This window comes from Alligator sinensis, unplaced genomic scaffold (assembly GCF_000455745.1).
Source record: "Alligator sinensis unplaced genomic scaffold, ASM45574v1 scaffold628_1, whole genome shotgun sequence".
In the NCBI taxonomy this organism is placed as follows: Eukaryota; Metazoa; Chordata; order Crocodylia; family Alligatoridae; genus Alligator; species Alligator sinensis.
The window spans coordinates 2,398,729-2,419,406 of record NW_005841873.1 but is presented as its reverse complement, the minus strand read 5'-3'; the positions used below and the strand labels follow the sequence as shown (position 1 = coordinate 2,419,406).

The 20,678-nt window shown below is 42.1% G+C and overlaps 1 protein-coding gene across 4 annotated transcripts in view; it reads left to right on the top strand.

Annotated features, from left to right (window-relative positions):
* ADGRD1 (adhesion G protein-coupled receptor D1) overlaps positions 1 to 20,678 on the top strand; it is a 247,145-nt gene that overhangs the window by 201,458 nt on the left and 25,009 nt on the right. The gene's annotated exons all lie outside the window — the stretch shown is intronic.

Here is a 20,678-nt window from a genome sequence, read left to right as displayed (position 1 = left end):
ACCCTCTTTCAAAGGGTACCCATATTCAGCAAAGTATTTAAGCAAATACTTTTCTTTAAGCCATCTCTATTCACCAAAGCATGTAGGCCCACACAGAATTTCAACAAAGACGTAAGTCCCGTTTTTCTTTATCTAATAATACACTAACTAGGCTGGTAGCCTCTCAGATCCAAACATAGATTCATATATGAACATGAGACTAAACGCTAACTTCTAAAGCTTCTGGGGTTGTGCTGTTACATCTGAGAGCTTAAAATCACTTGTTGAATTGAGCTGGGACAAGGTATTTTGCAGTTTATGCAGACGTTCTTGTATCTCCTGCAGACGCTTTTAACCAAGTACAGAAAGGGCAGATTGAAAGGCTTAATGAGTATATTACTAGGGCACTTGAAAAATGTGTTGACAGCTTGTTTTTTATGTTCTGAGTCCTGATCCATGATATATTCAGGATTTGGTGCTGCTGTCCTGAAATTCTGACATGAAGAGTCATCTTTATGATTAAATCACTTGTGTAATTTCTGAAATGACAGCAGCTTTCCAATATCAGTAGCACTTACCTAATTAAAGTAAGTTTAGTTATTGTATATCTTTTCTGGAGCAAAAGGAAAAACAGTAAATATGTCTGCACAAAAAATCTATAAGATAATTATTCTGTAATGGATTCAAAACCCTGTGAATTACAATGGCTTGTGGTGCTGGTTTTGGCTGAGTCCCTGTGACCTTCAGAAACATGAACAAACTACCATAGTTTAGGAGACAAATGACCATATATGTCAATGCCAATGCTGTATTTTCTGTTAGTGTTATAAACAGCCTCTATAAATTAATACCAGCTACAGAGATATGCTGTGTAGATCTTTTGGTGACTGGTATTATAGAGAAAAATCATGATTCAGCTTGTGTACAGTGCAGGTGGTAAAACAGTGAAGTGCAAATGAATAATATTGTCCTTAATTTACATAACACCAGGAACAGAATCAGCATGCCTGAGACCTAGCCTGAAAATGTGTTTTTTGAATCACTAAATACAATGTAGTTTGATGTTGTAGGGTCTCTCTTGAGTTGTTCTCCTGCATCCTCAAATGTGGGGATCTGACCTAAATCTCCCTCTCAAAGAATTTCTACTGTAAATCGTATATCATTGGTGAAAGTCATTATTTAATTTTAATTCTAAAGTGCCTCATGGTGTCCTAGGTGCATGGTAGCCCAGAAAATGATATGAGCCTTGATAGGGACAGCTTCCAAACTTTATTATTACTACTGCAGTATAGTTAGTGCAGGAGCTCGAACATGACCCACTACAAAGGCATGACCAAAAGATGTTTCCTACCCCAAGGAGCTTATCATCGAATGTCAGACTTTCCTTAACAAGGAGGATAATAAAGCAATATGGAAATGTAGCAGGAGGATAGAAGGCAGTAGGATAATAATGTTGTTGTTCAGTGGAGGAGTGCATATAGCATGGTAGCACAACTTCACTTACAGCATTAAATATACATAAAACAGGTGTGTCATAGTTAGCTGATTTCCTGTGGGATCATTTGTAGAAGGATGCTTTCTTAGGGGAATTTGGGTGGCTTTCTGAGCTGGTTTTTGGAAGGCATTGAGATCCTGATTAGCAAAGAGTTTAGGCATGCTGTACTGCATCGGCGTTCCGTGCTTTAGAGGATGTCATGGAAAAAGTCACTGATGTGGTTGTCAGAAAAGAAGAAAAATGAATCGTCAAGCAGTGGCTTTAGCTGAATTTAGTTTTGCTCATTTGCAGTTAGTATTCAGTATGCAGTTAGTATTGTTTGCATACTTGGGGGAGGTTTGTATTTTTGGTGTTAAAGGGTAGAGATCACTCTTTTTATTTTGGAATTTTTTCCAAAAAGAAGAAAAGTAAACTGCACCAGAGTCCCCAGAGTTTTGCCAGCTGCATGAAAGACTCTTTTTTTTTTCAGTAAAAAGTGAAATAAGTGTTGCTAAATATCAGAGAATCTGGAATGTTGATTAAAGGCTGTTAAGCATGTTTAAGGGAATGAGCATAGCAAAAGTGAGACAATGACATAGAGCAAAGGGAAATCAAAGCAATTAGCTCTGTAGTTTCTGTGACACTTCTGTCACTAAGGACCACAAGGTAGTTTCTGAGTCACAAAAGTTCAGTTAATGTGGGAAGAGATCACTGAAGCCTGCAAAATGTTTCATGTAATACAGCCTTTAAAGGGCCTGTCAAGAATCCATCTGGATAGTACAATATATTTGACATGAGCTACAGTGGAAAGTGTAATAAGTTAGAAAGAATTCATCAACTGTATTTTTAAGAAACACAGCACGATTAAAATGGCATAACATGGTTTCGGTGAGACAAGAAAACACTTTGGATAAGATTTGAATAGGTTCACTAGGCACTGCTACTTAGGTATTGCTCTTTCTAACTTAGGCATGCCTGGGTCTATGAACATGATTCTTATAGCCATGATTAAGACCTAGGATTATGCACAGGTTTAGATGCCTCTGAATTTGGAGTTAGTCACCGTGGCTGTCTGTACAGTGAACAGGGAGAGTTGATCATCTCCAATGGATGACTCAGAAAAGCAGAAGGCACTTAGAGTTAGTCAATAGGAAACCCCAAGCACAGTGGTATCTGCATTTCTACCCCTCTCGGAAGTGTAGGTTCCCAACTTGGGATGCACTTGGGATCCAGAGTGTCGAGGCCCTCTTGTCAGAGCAGACACCTAACCAACTGGTGTTAGTCCCATTCACTTCAAATCTGAATGTAGGTCTTACATGTAGGCACCCAAACCTGACAAATCTACTTTACAGCTCTTATGAGAAAATCCAACTCTGTAGCTGCCAGGGTTGGCTACTGGAGGAAAACTTTCACTAGACTGAGAAATGTCGACCTCCTCATGAAAAGAAAGCTGATAAAAGTTCTGATATATATTGGTGTAAGCGAAAAAACCCAGTTGGCAAAAACATAATTAAATGAGAGTAATTATACTATGGGCACATTTTAGGCATACAGGGTTATACAGCACATTACATGAAGTAGGAGAGATTTCCCCTAAAATAAGAGACGGTGATCTTCCAAGGTACTCTCTTCTAAGTGCTCTCTGCTTCTCTTAAATACACTAGGAGTGGAAGAGACACTTAGCACTTGGGAAAATCAGACCCCAAATGGGTGCCAGGCACTTGACATACTTGGCAGAAGAAGGACACAGCATGATGACACCAGCTGAAAAGAATATGTGTTGGTAAAGAAGTGCTGGTTGTCCTAACACATTTAGGTTCCCTAAATATGAAGTTTCTTGGCAACGTAAGTGGATATTATCAACAATAACTTGTTTCTCCTGGCAACAGACAGCAATAAAATGATGTAATTATTTACAATAATTGTTCATGATTTTCCATATGGCAACGGATCCAGTCATCATGCTCACTCCAGTACAACTAGGGGACAGCATATGCCAATGTTTTGCTAGAAGTGCGGCATCTACTGAAACCATGCATTTTGCTAACTCCTCTTGACTATGAAATATCCTGCACTGTCCTTGTTCAGAAATCTGAGATTTGTTGTTTTGCACACCGAATTTGCTAAAAGCTTTATTTTTATCTGATAAGTCCTCAATATCATATATTCTAAACCGAAACTAGGAGAAACAGGAAGTTCCTGTCTCATGTTCAGAGTCCAGTTTTATTCTTAAAGGGAATCAGGTTCCTATTTTGTATAATTTGGGTTGAATATTACAGGCTGAGAGACTGTCTCAGTTGAGCTGTTGCCTGTCACTGTGAAGGGATCAGACAGAGCTTTAGCTTATCATTTATTCCAGTTTCAAAGACTGAAGTTTGTACCACAAAACAAACTTTATGAATGGAATAAAAATTCCCCCAAGTGAAACGATTGTATAAATTTGAAGAATGATCAAAGAGAAAAACTCACATATCTGTGGGATACAACAGTGTAGGATTCATAGATTATAGAGTCGGAAGGGACCCAATGGATTATTGTGTCCAACCCCCTGCCCCTGGCAGGAAAGGGGACCGAGGTCAGATGTCCCCAGCCAGGTGATTGTCAAGTCTCCTCTTGAAGACCTCCAGGTTAGGTGACAGCACCACCTCTCTTGGAAGCCCATTCCAGACTCTGGCCACCCTTATTGTAAAAATTTCTTCCTAATGTCTAACCTAAATCTACTCTCCACTAGTTTGCACCCATTATTTCTAGTTACTGCCTGGGGTGCTCTGGTAAACAGTACTTCCCCAATTCCCTGCTGTCCTCCTTTGATAAATTTATAGGCGGCCACAAGGTCACCCCTCAGTCGTCTTTTGTATAGGCTGAAGAGATCCAGATCGCTCAACCTCTCCTCGTACAGTCTTTCAAGGAGACTACTAATCATGCGGGTGGCCCTCCTCTGAACTCTTTCTAGATCCTTTTTAAGTGTGGTGCCCAAAACTGAACACAGTACTCCAACTGCGGCCTGACTAACGCTGCATAGAGAAGAAGCATCACTTCACTAGATCTGTTGGTTATGCATCTGCTAATACATGACAAGGTGCAATTGGCTTTGTTGATGGCCTCGTTGCACTGCTGGCTAATGTTCATCTTGGAGTCAGCTATGACTCCAAAATCTCTCTCAGCCTCTGAGCTGCTGAGGAGGACATCCCCCAACCTGTAGGTGTGCTGGGGATTCCTCCTTCCTAGGTGGAGCACCTTGCATTTATCTTTGTTGAATTGCATCCTATTACGTTCTGCCCATTGATCCAACCTGTCCAGGTCGGCCTGTAACTGCTCCCTGCCCCCTGCCGTATTAACTTTGCCCCATAATTTGGTATCATCTGTGAACTTGGAGAGAGTGCTCAACACACCCTCGTCCAGATCACTGATGATGATATTAAATAATACTGGCCCACGGACCGAACCCTGTGGGACCCCACTGCCCACCTCCTTCTAGGTTTAAAATGACCTGTCAACCACCACTCTCTGAGTGAGGTCACTAAGCCAGTTAGCCACCCACCTGACTGTGTAGGCGTCCACTCCACAGCCCGTTAGCTTCCCTATGGGAATAGGATGTGAAATTGTGTCCAAGGCCTTCCTAAAATCCAGGTAGATGACATCGGCCTCTGCTCCTGTGTCAAGGCGGTGTGCAACCTGGTCATAAAAGGCTATAAGATTTGTCAGGCAGGATCTACCTGCAATGAACCTATGCTGGTTTCCTTTCAGCATCGTTTCCCCTGCTGGGCTTTCACAAATATGCTCTTTGATGATTTTTTCTAGTATTTTCCCAGGGATAGAGGTAAGACTGACTGGCCTAAAGTTACCTGGCTCCTCCCTCCTTTCCTTCTTAAAAATGGGCCCCACGTTGGCCTTTTTCCAGTCCTCAGGGACCTCTCCAGAGCACCATGAGAGCTCAAACAACTGTGCCAGCGGCTCAGCAATGACACTGGCCAATTCCTTCAGCACCCGTGGATGGAGGTCATCTGAGCCGGCTGACTTGTACCCATTCAGCCCCTCCAAGTGCTCTTTAACTAAGTCAGCACTAACCTTTGGCAGTCTGGTGCCTTTTGGACATCTGTCTATGTTCAAGGTGGGAGGACTGTCTTGGTCAGTATTAAGGAATACTGAAGCAAAGAACTCATTGAAGAGCTCTGCCTTTTTGTCTGCATCAATCACCAACTGACCTGATTTGTCCTGCAGGGGCCCTACGTTACTCTATGCCTTGTTTTTTCTCACTACATATCTGTAGAAGGACTTTTTATTGTCCTTGATTGTTGTAGCCAGCCTAAGCTCCAGTCCGGCCTTGGCCTGCCTAACTGACTCCCTGCAATAGCGCGCTAGGGTGGTGTATGCCTCGTTGGTGGCTGCCCCTGCTTCCACTGCCTACACATCTCTTTCTTTGCCCCCAGTCTTTCCTGAAGCTCCCTGTTCAGCCAAGGGGGGATTTTTTATCCCCTTAGCCCCTTTCCTGCAGAAGGGGATGGACTCCTTTTGTGCTACAAGGATCATTCCCTTGAGAAACTTCCAACCCTCTGGGACCCCCCAATGCTCTTGAGTTCGGCCATCTCACTAACTAGGTTCTTAAGTTTAGTAAAGTTGGCTCTTCTGAAGTCTAAAACTCTACCATCACTGGATATTTTTGTCACCCTTTGCTGGATAGTGAACTCTACCAAGTGGTGTTCACTATTACCCAGGTTACTGTGTACCTGCAGGTCCTCCATGAGATCATCCCCTGTTGCTAGGACCAGGTCTAGCAGGACACTGCCCCTGGTGGGACTGGACACCATCTGGGTTACGCGGAGGTCCTGCACATAGCGTAAGACCCTTCTTGAGTGGCTTGTTTTGGCCGCCTGTTCCTCCCAGCTCATATCCGGGTAATTTAGGTCCCCCATGACCACTGCCTCCCTCGCCTGTAGTAGTCACAGCCAAGTGATTAATTCTAAGATCTACTGATGAAGACACTTTCTGGAGCAGAACGTGGTTAGGTTCAACAATTCTGGGTAATCTGAGCATTAAGTTAGTGTGACAGGTCCATATATTCCATATAGTCTCAGGCATACGCTTTTTTAATTTGCTGCCTATGAACAATTTTGACACAAAACTTGAATGATGTTCTTAGTAACTGAAGACAAGCATGGGCCGAAGCAAGTGTATTAAAACATTTACATAAGAATTAACATAATATTTTTAAATTTTCCATCTGCTTCTACTAGTCCCTGATACAAAAACATATGTAGACAAATGCCCAATTTTAACCATGGCTAGTGCCTCTGAGTACAATGGGCAATCCCTCTTTAATGCCTAGTGCTTGGGTTTGGGTGAGGGAGATTTGCTTTCCTCTGCTAAGATGAGGAAACATGGCCAGGTTGACTCTATTCTCTGTATAAAAAAGTGAAAAAGTCTATGCTAATATCTCACATAGAATCATTTTGATGAAATAAGCTGAAAGCTCCTGGATTCATTAGGAATAAGAGTTTGCAGTTTTTTCAAAGGCCTAATTATTGGAGGCATAAAGGACTTAAGATAATCAAAATTCCTGTCTTAATCTCTATTTCAACAAGGATCTTTTTAGCTTTGAAACCAAGATACCAGCTTTAGAAATTCCACTGTATTTTCCAGCATGCTCCCTTTTGAATTACATTCGTCCTACAGAGTTTTGTTAACTTACAGAATTGCTTCTCGCTGTTTTCTTTGCACTGTTCCAATGGCTTGGAAAAATCAGTATGATTTATGTAAAATCTACTTTTCATAAGCTAGTGAACCAGATGGCTATCACAATGAGCCATGGAGAAAGTGATGATGACATAATTAGAACAATGCCTTAGCTTTTTACTCTTCTTTGTTTCCCATTTTCATTTCTTTAATATCCTTTCAGTAAGATAAGAAAACAGTCCCTTAATCCTCTGCACAGTGGCATGTTTTCTTGTTTAGTTAAATGAACTGAGGAAATCTGGAAGACATGCACACACACATACTCCAATGAAGATGGCTCCTATCTGGCTCCTATTAAAGCCAATAGGCTGCTTCCCATCAGCTTCAGTTGGGACAGGCTAAACACGTACGTTCTGTTTCCTGAAAACTCAATGAAGACTTTAGGAGACACAAATCTTTGTAGAAACTTCCCAAATTGCTAGCTGAGCAATGCTTAACGTGTGATTATGTGAAAGTACCCGCTCCTTTTGCATGCATTTTGGGTTTCACACATCAGCCTTTGCAGGTACTATTTGAGCCTCTTAAAGCTATGCAGACCATTAGAGATTTCAACATTTCCCATAAAGACTGCATGGTTTAAAGGAGAGGCTCACGTGGAAATGTGTTATGTCTTGGCTAAAGACATTACGCCTCCCTAGTGACTTGTCCTACAAAAAATGTAACTTCAGCTTATCTAGACATAGCTGAGAGAGCTTTGAATTAGCTAGACTGGATGCGGTACAGACACAATAGTGAGAAACTCAGCATAGGTTGCAAAACCCATCCGAGAAGATGAGTAAATATTCAGGCGGTTAATATGCCTTGAGCTGTATGCTGCTCTAGATATACTGCTGGGGAACCTGACCTGGCTAGTGCAAAGGCATGTCTGGTTTTTGTGTGACAGTGTAGAGAGAGCTTATTACTATATTCAGTTAATGGAATTACTATTTTAACTCCAATGGTAGAGGCCTATACTTCCTCCTTGGAGCTAAAGGTGTCCCTAGTTCTGTTCCCACTGCCAATCCATAATAAGGTAAGTAGAATAAAATGGTATACTGCGGTAGATCAACTTCTCTGGACTTCCCATGCTGAAAATAAGCTGCCTGTGACTGGGAAAACATGTAGCACCTGGACAGACGCACACTCTCCTTTCCTGGTGTGTGTAGAGTCAGGACAATATTTAATTTTTATTTTTTTTTGGTGAGGACAGATAGTTACAGCCCTATAACTCTGAATTTTTAAGGTCCTTAAAGAAACGCTGTTCATGTTACAAAGTAGAAGTTGGTTCCTAAGCCAAGTGCTAAATAAGGATACACAACATTAACAACCACGCAGGAAAAATGTTTGTTTCCTCTTGAAAGAGCTCTTATTAAAGTCCAAAAATTTAAACTGGCATAAAGTCACAGAAAATAAATGCCAAGTTATCTGATGTTGTTAAAGCCTTGAGATACAAGCCTTTCTTCTTTATTATTTGGATAAGTGGAAAACAAAAGATTAATTCAGCTAAGCCAGTGACTTCTTGTATTTCCTAATTTAGACTAGCTGCTCATCCTATTTCCATGATCTAAGGATTACAGCTAAATAACTCACGCTTTTTTCGTTTCCTTGAGGCATGTATTTTTATTTTATGACAGAGATTACTATACAAATGCCCTTATTGGTAACGTAGATATTGTCAGCACTTTGCCACAAACACTGAAACAGCTCTTGTTCTAGCCCAGGGGCGGGCAATTATTTCGGGCGGAGGGCCGCTCACTGAGTTTTGGCAAGCCATCGAAGGCTGCATGACAGGCAGCCCAGGGCAGATAAATATTAATTTTCTAAATTTTTTAAGGGCCCCACGGGCTGGACAGAATGGCCTGGCAGGCCGCATCCTGCCCGCGGGCTGCATTTTGCCCACCCCTGGTCTAGCCCCTTTCAAACATGTGTCAGAAACCTTATTTGTATGTAGATGCGGCAACATTTCTTGTGGACTGAGTGGTGGAATAAAGGGGCACCTTCCACTTCCAAGCGCCATGAGAAGGGCTTAGTATGACCACAAAATGCGGAAAGCAGATGTTTCCATTAGTCCTCATCAGACTTACCTTTCCTATAATGGAGGAATAAAAGTTTGAAGAGAAGCTTTGAAGGAGAAGAGGGAATCAATGTTCCTCTGTCGAGGGCTGGAGTTCCTCGCAGGATTTGACGCAGCGGAGACCAATTTGCTGAGATCTCAGGTATCATGCACTGTCTGAGAACCGGAGAACCGCAAGTGTCTGTGAATGGATGTCACAGAGAGTGGCTTCATTAGCTTAGATTTTAAAGGTGATTTTATTTATTTTGGTTCCTTGCAAGAATAAGCAAACGCATGGCTTATTACAAAACTGTTGATGTCACTGGAAGTCTTCCTGTTGACTCAGGTGGCAGCTGGATCAGGCCCGTAATCCGTGATGTGGCCTCCCTGCTGAGTAAAGCTGCCAAAATCCTCTGATGTGCCTGAGACCTCAGGAAACACTGAACCATAGTGTACCCACAGTTTGTTACAAAAGCTGTTCAGCCAAGCTCCAAACACATATTCAAGGAGCTGTGTGAGACTTGGAAGCCTTAACTAGCTGGATTTTCAGCCTGCCAGCTCTTAAACTTCCATTTGTTAGGGAACTGGAAGCACAAACTATGCATAGGATTGGCAAACTAATCTAGGCACATACAGCTGCTCCTCTCCCGTGTCAGTTTGAGCTGTTTTACACTTCCTAAGTGATGGTACCTCAGCAACCTTTGAATTCAATTTGGATTTTTTCATTCCCCCTGCCGGTATTCTTGCTAACAGATTTCTGACATGAATATTTGTCAATATGTTTCATTTTGGAGTACATTCCTGTTAGGCATAACTAACCTGGGCTCTTCTCCAGCAGCTCACGATGCCGTGCACATCCACAGGGTTCGTCTCTGTAGCACAATATTCCAAAGCAGTTTGCAAAGCCATACATTAGGAGGAGCATGCTGACTGCACTAAAGCAAACTTCCTGTCTGCATAAACGATATAAACAACGAGCCATTCTATTTCATGGCCCTCCATCAGCGTTTCATTCTGTTTATAAACGTTCCTTCCCTCCGTTTAGCCAAGCCACAATTTATTTCAAGCTAATGTGATACAAGCTTCTTGGTTTATGCTTGCAAACATTGGTCTTTCTATTAGCAATGATCAGCACCTCTGTATATTTGTCTTGTGTCTCCTCTTTTTTTTAATGTTTTTTACCTATGATATGAAACAGGAGCTGAAAGATATTTCTTTCAAAGGACTCTTTTAGTTCATCTTACACAATGGTGAGTGGTCAATCACGCACCTCTTTGAAGCAGTGCATTGACTAATAGCGGCTCTCCAGCTGTTGGTCATAATACTACACTATGATTGAATTGAACCACTTTACTTCCCTCTGGTGGCCATTCATGTAATGCCCATTGAAAAAAAGGATTCGTGATGAGCCTGGATCTGGAACTTTTCTCAAAGTACATGAGGGTGCAAACTCTGTGCTACTAGTTAAAGTATTTTCCGTCTCACTGGGCAACAAATGCCACAGCTGCAACACTTGGATACATCTTTTTTTAAATGTACTGTTGTCCTGAGCCCCTGCCTGCATTTGTTCTGTTCTTTTCCTGCTTTCCTGTCTTCTCTTTTTAATGGATGGATTTCCTTCAGTAGTCTGGCAAGTCAAGTCTGCTTTCAGCAATTATTTTTCTTGACAATTTCCAATGGTGCGTAAGGAATCACATTCATTGAACATGGCTTCAAACAGAGTGAGGGATGTACTTCATGGAAACTCTTTGAAGGGAGAGAGTGAAGACTAATAAAAGAAAGACACTAAGACAATAGTATTAAGTGATGATAATTAGCACGTTCAAGTGCTACTGCTGAGGATAATGTCTTAAACCTAATTAAATCTTCAGCTCATTGTATATGATAAAATACAGGAGAATTCTGATATAATTAAAAGTTCCTGGTTTTGCAAATGGGTAATGGAAGCAAAAAAGATGTAGTGCTAATGTGTCAGGGACCCATCAGTGATATTAAACATGAGTGTACTGTCCAATCTAGAAGGCCAAATATTGGGTCTTATAGCCACACTGAAATTCCCATTCAGCAAAATATTTAAGCACATCGTAAAAGATAAAGGCCCTCAACAAGGCACCCCTTTGCAAGTAGTTGCTGTCCTGTAAGTTCCTCCATTTCCTCTTCCTCTTCTTTTTGATCATCCCAGTCTCTGCTTACACCCTTACTTTTATCTGGTTTATTAACACTGTCAGTTCTTGAAGTTCCTGGAGTGTCTCTGTGTTCAGCACCATCACACCAAAGTTTTCATGTGCTTGTTTTCTTCTGCCACTCCTGGGCTCCCCTCAACCTGATTTGTCTTCTCAAGCAGCCAAATCCTTGACTTTGCCAGCACTCTGCAGTGGGCAGGAGGAATCCAAAACTAAATACCAACCACGTGTGATACTCACCACACTGAGTTCATCACCACAGCTCCATTCCTTGTGCCGGCTCATGAGCCCACAGGGTTGCCTCCCATCTCTTCATTTCATTTCTCTACTGCTCCCCTCTTGTGCAGATTTGGCTCTCCATCCCAAAGGGCCTCTCCCCGATTCCCAGATGCTGACTCATTCTTTATAGAAGGAATATGCTCTCTATCTATGCATTTTTAAAAAGAGACTAATTAGACACAGGTTGGCTGGCCAGCTGCATCTTGACCCTTCTACACATGTACTCAACTTTTCCCTAATCAGTGCAGTACTTGAACATATGTTTTAAGTGATTGCAATTTTGAATCACTGTTGTTTTAGTTAGGATTCAGTTGGGTCTCTGCACCCATGGAGCCTTCCACTCCGCTTTCTGAGATGATACCAGAAAATTATTTTAAAATTTAAGTTTTTGGGGGCCTGCCCATACTAACTCCAATGGGCTTTGGTTCAGGCACTTTGCATCATTTGCGTGAGATTTAGAAATAAAGGCAATAATAGTACAGAGGATCTAGCTCCAAAGCACTGTCCTGAATCAACAATTTGTACAAGACTATCAGAAATCTCCATTAAAACATGCAGAGTGCTATTAACTAACAGGATGGTTGGCAGATACTTTCTTTTAGCGGTTTTAATACTGCCTTTTAGAGCTTACTATAAATGAACAAAACTAGTGCTACTGGTGGTGACCAAATTGTTTCATGTAACTATTTCCATGATGCACACCTATACGGACAGAATGTACCAGCAGAATTTGATGTTGATGAAGGGCTGGACTGTCTGAATAAGAAATGTAATATTCAAGAGGGCTGTTTAGTGTGTGGCTAAGACTGGAGTTGGTTCAACTTTGGCTAATTAGATCCCATTCATGAATCCAGCCAACTGACTCCTAGCTGACAGAAAAAACTGATGAGGCCCCAAACAGATTTGAAACAAAAGTAACCAAAAACGTACAAAATAGGACTTGATCCTGCAAGTTACCGGATGTTCAAGACAGCAACTGATTTGTAGTCAAGCATGTGTTGCTAATGCTCATGCTATATCACTGAAGGAGAAACAGACCTTTGGAAATGATTGAGCTGTCAGTGGGTCAGGTGGATCAGCCCCAAGACCTACTTAAGTCAAAGGAGGGATTGCACTGGATTTAATTATTATATGGCCCTTATATGCTTCATAGATTTCATAGACATTAGGGCTGGAAGGGACCTCGGAAGATCATCATGCTATCCACTTCAATAAGGCTGAGCTGTACCTTGGGATATCTGATAAACACCAGTGGAAGCAGGATCTTCTTAAGCAATAGAAGGGCATGCAGGACAGGAGTGGGTGTGAATGAGGTGTTTGAAATCTAAAATTGACACCTCGGAGCATAATCAGAAGGACTTTTGGGGGGAAAAATGAACACTTTTTAAAGTCAGATAATAAAAAGAATGTGCCTTGTTGGCTTTGTCCAGGGAACAGCACTTTGATACATTTATTCAGAGCTTTTGCTTTTGATTCCACTGATGCTGCTATATCTGCTGTAGCATAATGGTATTTTTCTTTCCTTAGTGGAAGATTCGTGTGCTATGCTCCTGGCACGTCTCCCTTCTGTTTCCCACATGGGGGCATTATTTTTGTTCTCGTTGAAAGGATCAATGGCTAGGGACGGGCTTGTTTATAAGTAGCTGACTGCTTGATTAAGAACAAATACACTAGTGTAAATTATCTCACAGCATGAGAAGTCACCAAACTTGACAAAAGGTACAACTGTTCATTTTAAAAGAATGGGTCTGATTTATCAATCCTCAGCGAATTGCTATAATAGTTTCATGTGGCTGAACTGACAGGAGGCATTGATATTCTACACCCTGCATGGAAAATGGTTATTTGGCAATATAGATTCACTTTGAAGAAAAATATTAACTTTACAAACATCATGGTTTAGTCGGTGGATAGGCTGCTGGTCTAGTTTTGGTATTCCCAGACAAAAAAACCACAATGTACAGTGTCTGCCACTGAATTGCTGTGCATCCACAAGCAACTCACTTTATTACTCTGCTTCTGTTTCTACTCTCAGTCTTGCCAGTGTAGACTGTAACCTCTTTGGGGGAAGGATTCTTTTCGTTATCAGTCTGGTTTGGCTTCAGCAGGCTTTGGATTAAGCCCATCTAGCTCAGTGGGATCCCACAACCTTAGTTGGGGCCGTAACACACCACTGTACCTAAATACAAATAATATTATAGGTTTTGGAAACCCCCAGTGAATAATAAAGGCCTCTGAAGTTCACTTTTCTTTCTTACCCTAATTGTCTTAAAGATAAACACATACTTCAGGACTGAAATTTTATGTTTGTTGCTCAAAAACTCTGATTTCTAGTCTGTTGGAAATTTCTGCAGGAGGAAGACACTGCTATATGAGTCGTATCTCTTTGCATGGCACCAAAGCAACAATTAAATGTTGATTGTTCATCATGAAATGGTGCAACTCGCTGTGAACAGCAATAACTTAAGCGTTTGCTTGGAGTGTTGCGTTTACATCCTAGAACCAATTTATAATCCTAGAACTCTGTCAGCTTTATGCAGAATAATAAGACAAATATTATAGTTATGCCAGCACATAAAGTAAACACTTATTCAAACAAGCACCTTGTGCAGAGCTGTAGGCAACTATGTAAATCACTAGAAAAGTCTGACAGAGCTCTTAGCCAAGTCTGATTTGCATATTTCCCCCACAATGCTCTCTCAAAATAAAATAAATGAAAAATATAGGGTACCAACAGAAGAAAAAAGTTCATATTTTAGAATCAGTCCTTTCAAACTTTTAGATTTTTTTTAAAGTAAGTAACGTGACTCCATTAACTGTAGCTGGTCTACAAGCCCTGAAAACTGAAAGAACCATGTGTACATTGCAAATGTAGCCCTCTACCCCTTCCAAGCTCAAGAGATTACTAGCAGGAACAGATGTTTTATAGAAATGAATGATATGAAGCCAACTTTCATATAAACTCATATAAAAATTATTTAATCAGACCATTAGGAGGCAGGAGGAAGCATGGCTGGCTGTCTTGCTCAAGTTCATCAGCAGCTGGCTCTCCAATGGGTTCATTCTATCATGCAACCATTACCAAAAAAGAAAAACCCATGACTACTGGAAGTGCCAGGATATAGAACTGAAAGTGCAAAACTTTTGGGTGGGGGTCCAAAACCAATGGGCTACACGAGGGGTGAGAAAGATCCAGCTGCAGAATCATGCCAGCAAGGTGACAGAGGAGAGACAAAAACCCACACCTCTAAACACCACACAGGGCACCCATTGCCCTGTGCTCCCAGCCCCAAGTCCACTACACTCACTTGGCTGGGCTGTCCTGTGGCTCAGGAAAAGTCTTGAAGAAAGTCAGCTGAGCCCTCTTTTCTGAACCCTTGGGTCCTAAAACCCTAGCTGTACAGTGACCGATCAGGAAGAGGAGGGATGGGGCATAAAGCCAAATGTCTTAGCCCAACAGCTCCTTGGGAGAGCCACACGTTTGTCTGCAATGCCCTCCCTGGCCATAGGACTGTCCGAGACTTGAATCCAGTCTTCTTCTGGATTTTCCGCTGAAGAACCAGAAAAGCATACCAACAGGGAAGATGGGGAGAGATTAGAAGCCAGGATGTCAGCCTCTTATCTATGAGCCCAAACAACTGGGAAAAACTCTAACCTTTACCAGCTACTTTCCTTCTGGTAGCTTTATCATGAGTCTCAGAGATCAAAATAACGTTGTTTATATTGCACTCCTTCCAAACAAAAGGATGAGAAGCGGGAACATACTGTTTATGGGTATTATTCATATAAAACCATTTTCCACATTAGAAATAAAATAAAAAGGCAATTAATTCAGAACGTAATTGATAGCATATGGATGCTTGTTAAGTTGGGATTTCCAAAGCAATGGGCTGTATCAAACCTTTGAAAAACATTTTTCTTTAACACAACTGTGTTTTCTCAGGATAAGGTGTCTCACAGTTGTGGCTTTACTCATTGATTTCTAGGGGAACTTCAGGTATTTGAACATTTTGTTTGGAAAACCAGTGGGAAGTTCAGACACTGAACTTCATCCAGATCTCAGATCTGCAAGATTGAGCCTGAAATCTCATATGGTACAGCTGTTCATTCAGTATTTCTGCCTTTCTCCCGTAAGTTGAAAACTGAAGTTGCAGAGGCCCTAGAAAATCAAAATGAAGTTGTTAGAATTATCAAAATTCTTTTAAACTTCATGTCAACTTTTTGTTGATACACCACATTTGATCATTTTGTTACACATGCTTGTGCTTGTTTACTGTACTTTGCAAGCTCTTTCATTGTACATGTGCCTTTGAGCAGCATGTGCTTTGAGCAGCAGGCATTGGTGGTTGAACCAATGGTATAGCCCCACTTCTCTGTTAGTTCCTTGGAGCATCCGAGTCCAGTATGTAGGCGGTCAAGACATCACCGCCATTGCCATGGTGCAGCAGTGCATGGTGGTAAGGACTCAGTCACTGGATATACAAGTTTTCTCATGTCAGGTATTTTCTTTAGCCTTCCGTTCCACATCTAGAGTCATGTCTCCTTGGATGTAGCATTGAGAGGTTGGGTGCTGGTGAGGAAGCTCATGCATGACTTCAGACGTTTGTGTGCTGCAGGATGGTTGTACAACAGATGCCTCACATCTTCCGTTTGCCTCACTCATTCTGTCCTGCTGGCCACTGGTCTTCTGATGTCAGGTGGAGCAATGCCAGCCAGCAGGTACACACTGCTTCGACTGGTAGGCTTCAGACATCCTGTGATGCATTGGCAGCTATAATTCTGAATGGGGTCAAGGTGCTTAGCACGTATGGATCTCTCCCATACAGGGCATACATACCCAGCTAAGGAGAAACTGAGAGCCAGAGCAGTGGTGTGGATGATTGTGGGGCTGGCTCCCCATTTTGAGTTGATGAGCTTATGTAAAATGCTGTAAAAAGTGTTTACCTTTGCTTTTGTCTTCATGATATGTTCTTTATATGAGAGGGTTCAATCGAGGGTGACTCCAAGATAAATTGGATTTGAACAGTGGGATCCCAGACCATGTAATGTTGAGCTGGTGGTTGGCCTCATGGTTTTTCAGATGGAAGGCACATACTTGTGTTTTTGCTAGGACTGGGTTAGTGCATAATTGGTTTTCCATGTAGTATGTAGTTAGGCCAATTAGTGCTTCACTTATGGATTTTTCGACATGGTCAAAGTTGGTGTTTTCAGCTGTTACACACAGGTCATCTGCACAGATTAAATGTCTGATGAAATGAGTATTTTGTCTGATGAAATGATTAAGCAATGAATACTACTGGTGTTGACTTGTTTCATCAAAGCAGTTCACCAATCCCTAAAACAAACTTACAAGAACTGGAGACTGATCGGAGACACTCAAACTATTCTGGCAAGTTATTTTAGCAAATACTGGATGTGTTGTTTAGATAGCAAGGTAGGAGGCAGGATCTAGTGTGCTTATATCTGCATCCTCTACCAGGATTAGTATTGCTTCACACTGACTGCAGTAGACTCCAGGACCAACCCACAGCACGCTTCTGTCAGCCACAACAGTCCCTCTGGGTTACTGGTAGGGGGCGTGATCTTGCAGAGCTCATGGAGCAGTTCTCCCAGGACAGTCACTGTACCTCAGCAAAGATGCTGCGGGAATAAGGACCTGCCAGAGGAACATCATGGCACCCTTGTAAATTTAATACGAGTAGAGAATATCAAAACTAGGGGCATTTTTACCCATGTAAGTGCCGCAGCGCCAGGTGCTTGGAAAAGTCCCTGGTGCTGTGTCGCTTGCAGCTGTATAAGTGGCAAAATATGCATTGGCGTGCAGACAATGGTGGCGGTCCACTTTTGAACTAAAACTCATGAAGGTGTCTTCGTTCAAAAGCACGCTGCCGCCATTTTCTCCATGCGAACGTGCATTTCACCCTGTATACAACTGCAAGCGACGCGGCTCCACGTGTGTCAGCTCACTTGTGGAACAGCCTCGATCAATTGAGCCTGCTCCGATGCACCAGATCTCCGGCACATCTGGGCACAAAAATGTATGTGTATAAATGCCCTAGGATTATTTATTCAGAGAAGAAAGGATAAACAGTAATAAGACTTAATAATTAAGTTCATCATGGGGGCACAAGTTCATCATGGGGGCACAGAAGGGAATTGGTGAGGTTTTATTCACCAAGGCGCCCCCGGGGGTAACAAGAAATAATGGCCACAAGCTAGCAGAGAGCAGACTTAGACTGGACATTAGGAAGAACTTCTTCACAGTTAGAGTGGCCAAGGTCTGGAACGGGCTCCCAAGGGAGGTGGTGCTCTCCCCTACCCTGGGGGTCTTCAAGAGGAGGTTAGATAGGCTTCAAGAGGAGGTTAGATAAGCATCTATCTGGGGGCACCTAGCCCCAGCTCTCTTTCCTGCCTATGCAGGGGGTCGGACTCAATGATCTATTGAGGTCCCTTCCGACCCTAACATCTATGAATCTATGAAAGACTGACAGGAATAACTCAGTAGTGATGTGGAGGAGGCCAGTCAGGAACTATTATTGAGCCTTTTTTACTGGACATGAGAATCAGCAAGTTCCCCATTGAATTAAAGGGAACCTGCAATTCTGAAAATCCTGGGAGCATCAGCTCCCAAGCTCTGAAGCTAGGGCTTCCAGGCTTCCTCTTGGTGGGTTGACAGGGAGTGAGGAGCTTGGAAAGCCTGCCTGTTGGTTTGGTTGCAGCCAGCATGGTGGCCTACCAAAGAGCTGGGAGCCCTTGGTGCTGGAGTTCCTATGGCTCCCCAATATCTGGGCCAGCTGGCTCCCTTGACTGGCCAGCCTCTGGAACCGCTACCTCTGGAGTCAGGCAGCCTGGGAAAACTGCTAGTGCAGAAGTTCTCGAGTCCCCGACTTAGAGGTAGTCTGTAGGGAGCCGCCCCAGTGTTGCAATGCTTGGCCCTTGGATGGAAGGCTGCAGGAAAGCAGGCAGGTTTCATGCGTTCTGGTCAAATGCTCATTGAATCAAATCTTTTCATTCTGTCCAGGAAGAGCACACTCCAACTGCTGAAACTTCCTCAGCCTAACAAAGGGTTTTTGAACCCAAAAACTTGCTTAAAATTTTTTTTCCACCTATTTAAGTTGGTCTAATAAAAGATATCAGATTCACCCAAAGAACCTTCTCTGTCATTGAAACAAAATGTTTCAATGTCAACAAGTCAGCTACATAAAGGATAAAATATGTATGTTGGAATTTCCCAACCACCTCTGTCAGACATTTCTCTAGCAAACATAGCAACTGTGGTTACTCCAGCTAAGGTAAACATGATAAAAGCTATTAATACCCATTTTTAATGTATTTTTTATGAGCTTGGGGCTAAGAAGAAATCCTTTTGCCTCATTCTTTTATATTACAGAGATGTGCATTTATGTGTGTATTTGCCACACTGCATACTGGTTGTTTCCAGAAATGGGATAGGAGGCTAGAAGGACTATGTATTTTCCACCAAGTCTTTTTTTCCCCCACATACACTAAAAAAAAGTTCACGTAAATACATGCTATTTACTTTCTAGTGCTGCAGTTAAGACTTGCATGAACCATTACATAGAAAATTACTTTCCTTTCTTTGTCAATTTATATTCCTGACCTTGATACCTTTGCTGTTCACTGGTGCTGTTGTCATGGAAATGAAAGAACAATCTTCCTGTGGATATCATTGCATAATTAAAGATTATTGGGACTGTTAAGGTCAAGAGAGCTTTTCCAGAGTTCCTCTCCTAAGGGTAAAGATGTTATTTTGCAGAAATTCTAGGTACAGGCTAAACTGGGTTTTTATTCTATTGCCTAAAATTAAGAGGAAACAGAAACATTTGCTGAACCTATAGATTTTCAATAAATGCCTTCCTGATGGTTCTCTCTCAGGCTTTTTTCTCTGTCTGTTGCCATAATACTCTTGGCTGTTCTGAGAAAATTGTGTAGCTCACTTGTCTCTCAGTTACCCAAGGCAAACTGATAGCATCATGCCAATATAAAACTGGTATAAGAAAAGAATGAGGCCCAAACATCTAAATACAGAGGTCAATATAAGTTGCTAAGTTGGTGTAACTTCCACCTCTTTGAATTCCTCTTTCCTGTCTTTAATTCACCAAGGTCCCCCTACAGGCTTCTTACTGTGCATCTGCCTCCATATTTCAGTGCAGAAGAGCCTAAGTTACTCATGTGATGGGGAGGGCCAGCCAACGGGAGATCAACGTACAGCAGAAAGTTGGACTACGGAAGCGAGGAAGGCCCCATTCTGCTTCACCTTATGCACTTAGGTTCTTGATGCATAAGCAGTGCCAACTTAGAAACTCTTTCTCATGAGTGAAGAGGGGTAACAGCATCTATAGCAACAGTGCTCAACCTTTTTGGACTTGTGGCACCCCTGGACAGACACACAACCCCCTTCAGAAAATGCCAGCTCTCAGTTTTTCACTCTTTTTGACTACAGAAAAAAACAATACAGTAATTTTTCTATTGCAAAGACCACAACTATGGATTTCTATTTGAAATCTCTGGGTTTATCTTGTAAATCATGTTTGCAAACCTAACATTGCTAACGTTATGTGACACCCTGCAGCACCCTTGAAAGGACCTCAAGGCAGTGGTTGAGAATTGCTGGTCTATAGTGATGCGAGGAAGTCAAATTTATACCATCTTTTGTACCTAATTAAAGATAATGGCTTCATAATCACTCCCTATTTGTCAGAAATACCGAGAAAGACGAGAATCTCCAGGCAGGCAAGGTTCTTTGGGTAGATGTGATATCTTTTATTAGACCAACTTAGTAGTTGGATAAAAGTCCTTAGCAAGCTTTCAGGCACAATCACCTTGTTCAGGCATGGGGAGTCTCTGCTGGTCTGAGACTCCAAGGAATAAGAGCAGCTAAAAGTGTGGCAGGATGTCAGTGAGAATGGAAATAGGTAAAAATTAGGGAAACAAAAGGTAGAACAGGGAAGGGAGGGGAGAAAAGCAGGAGGTTGGG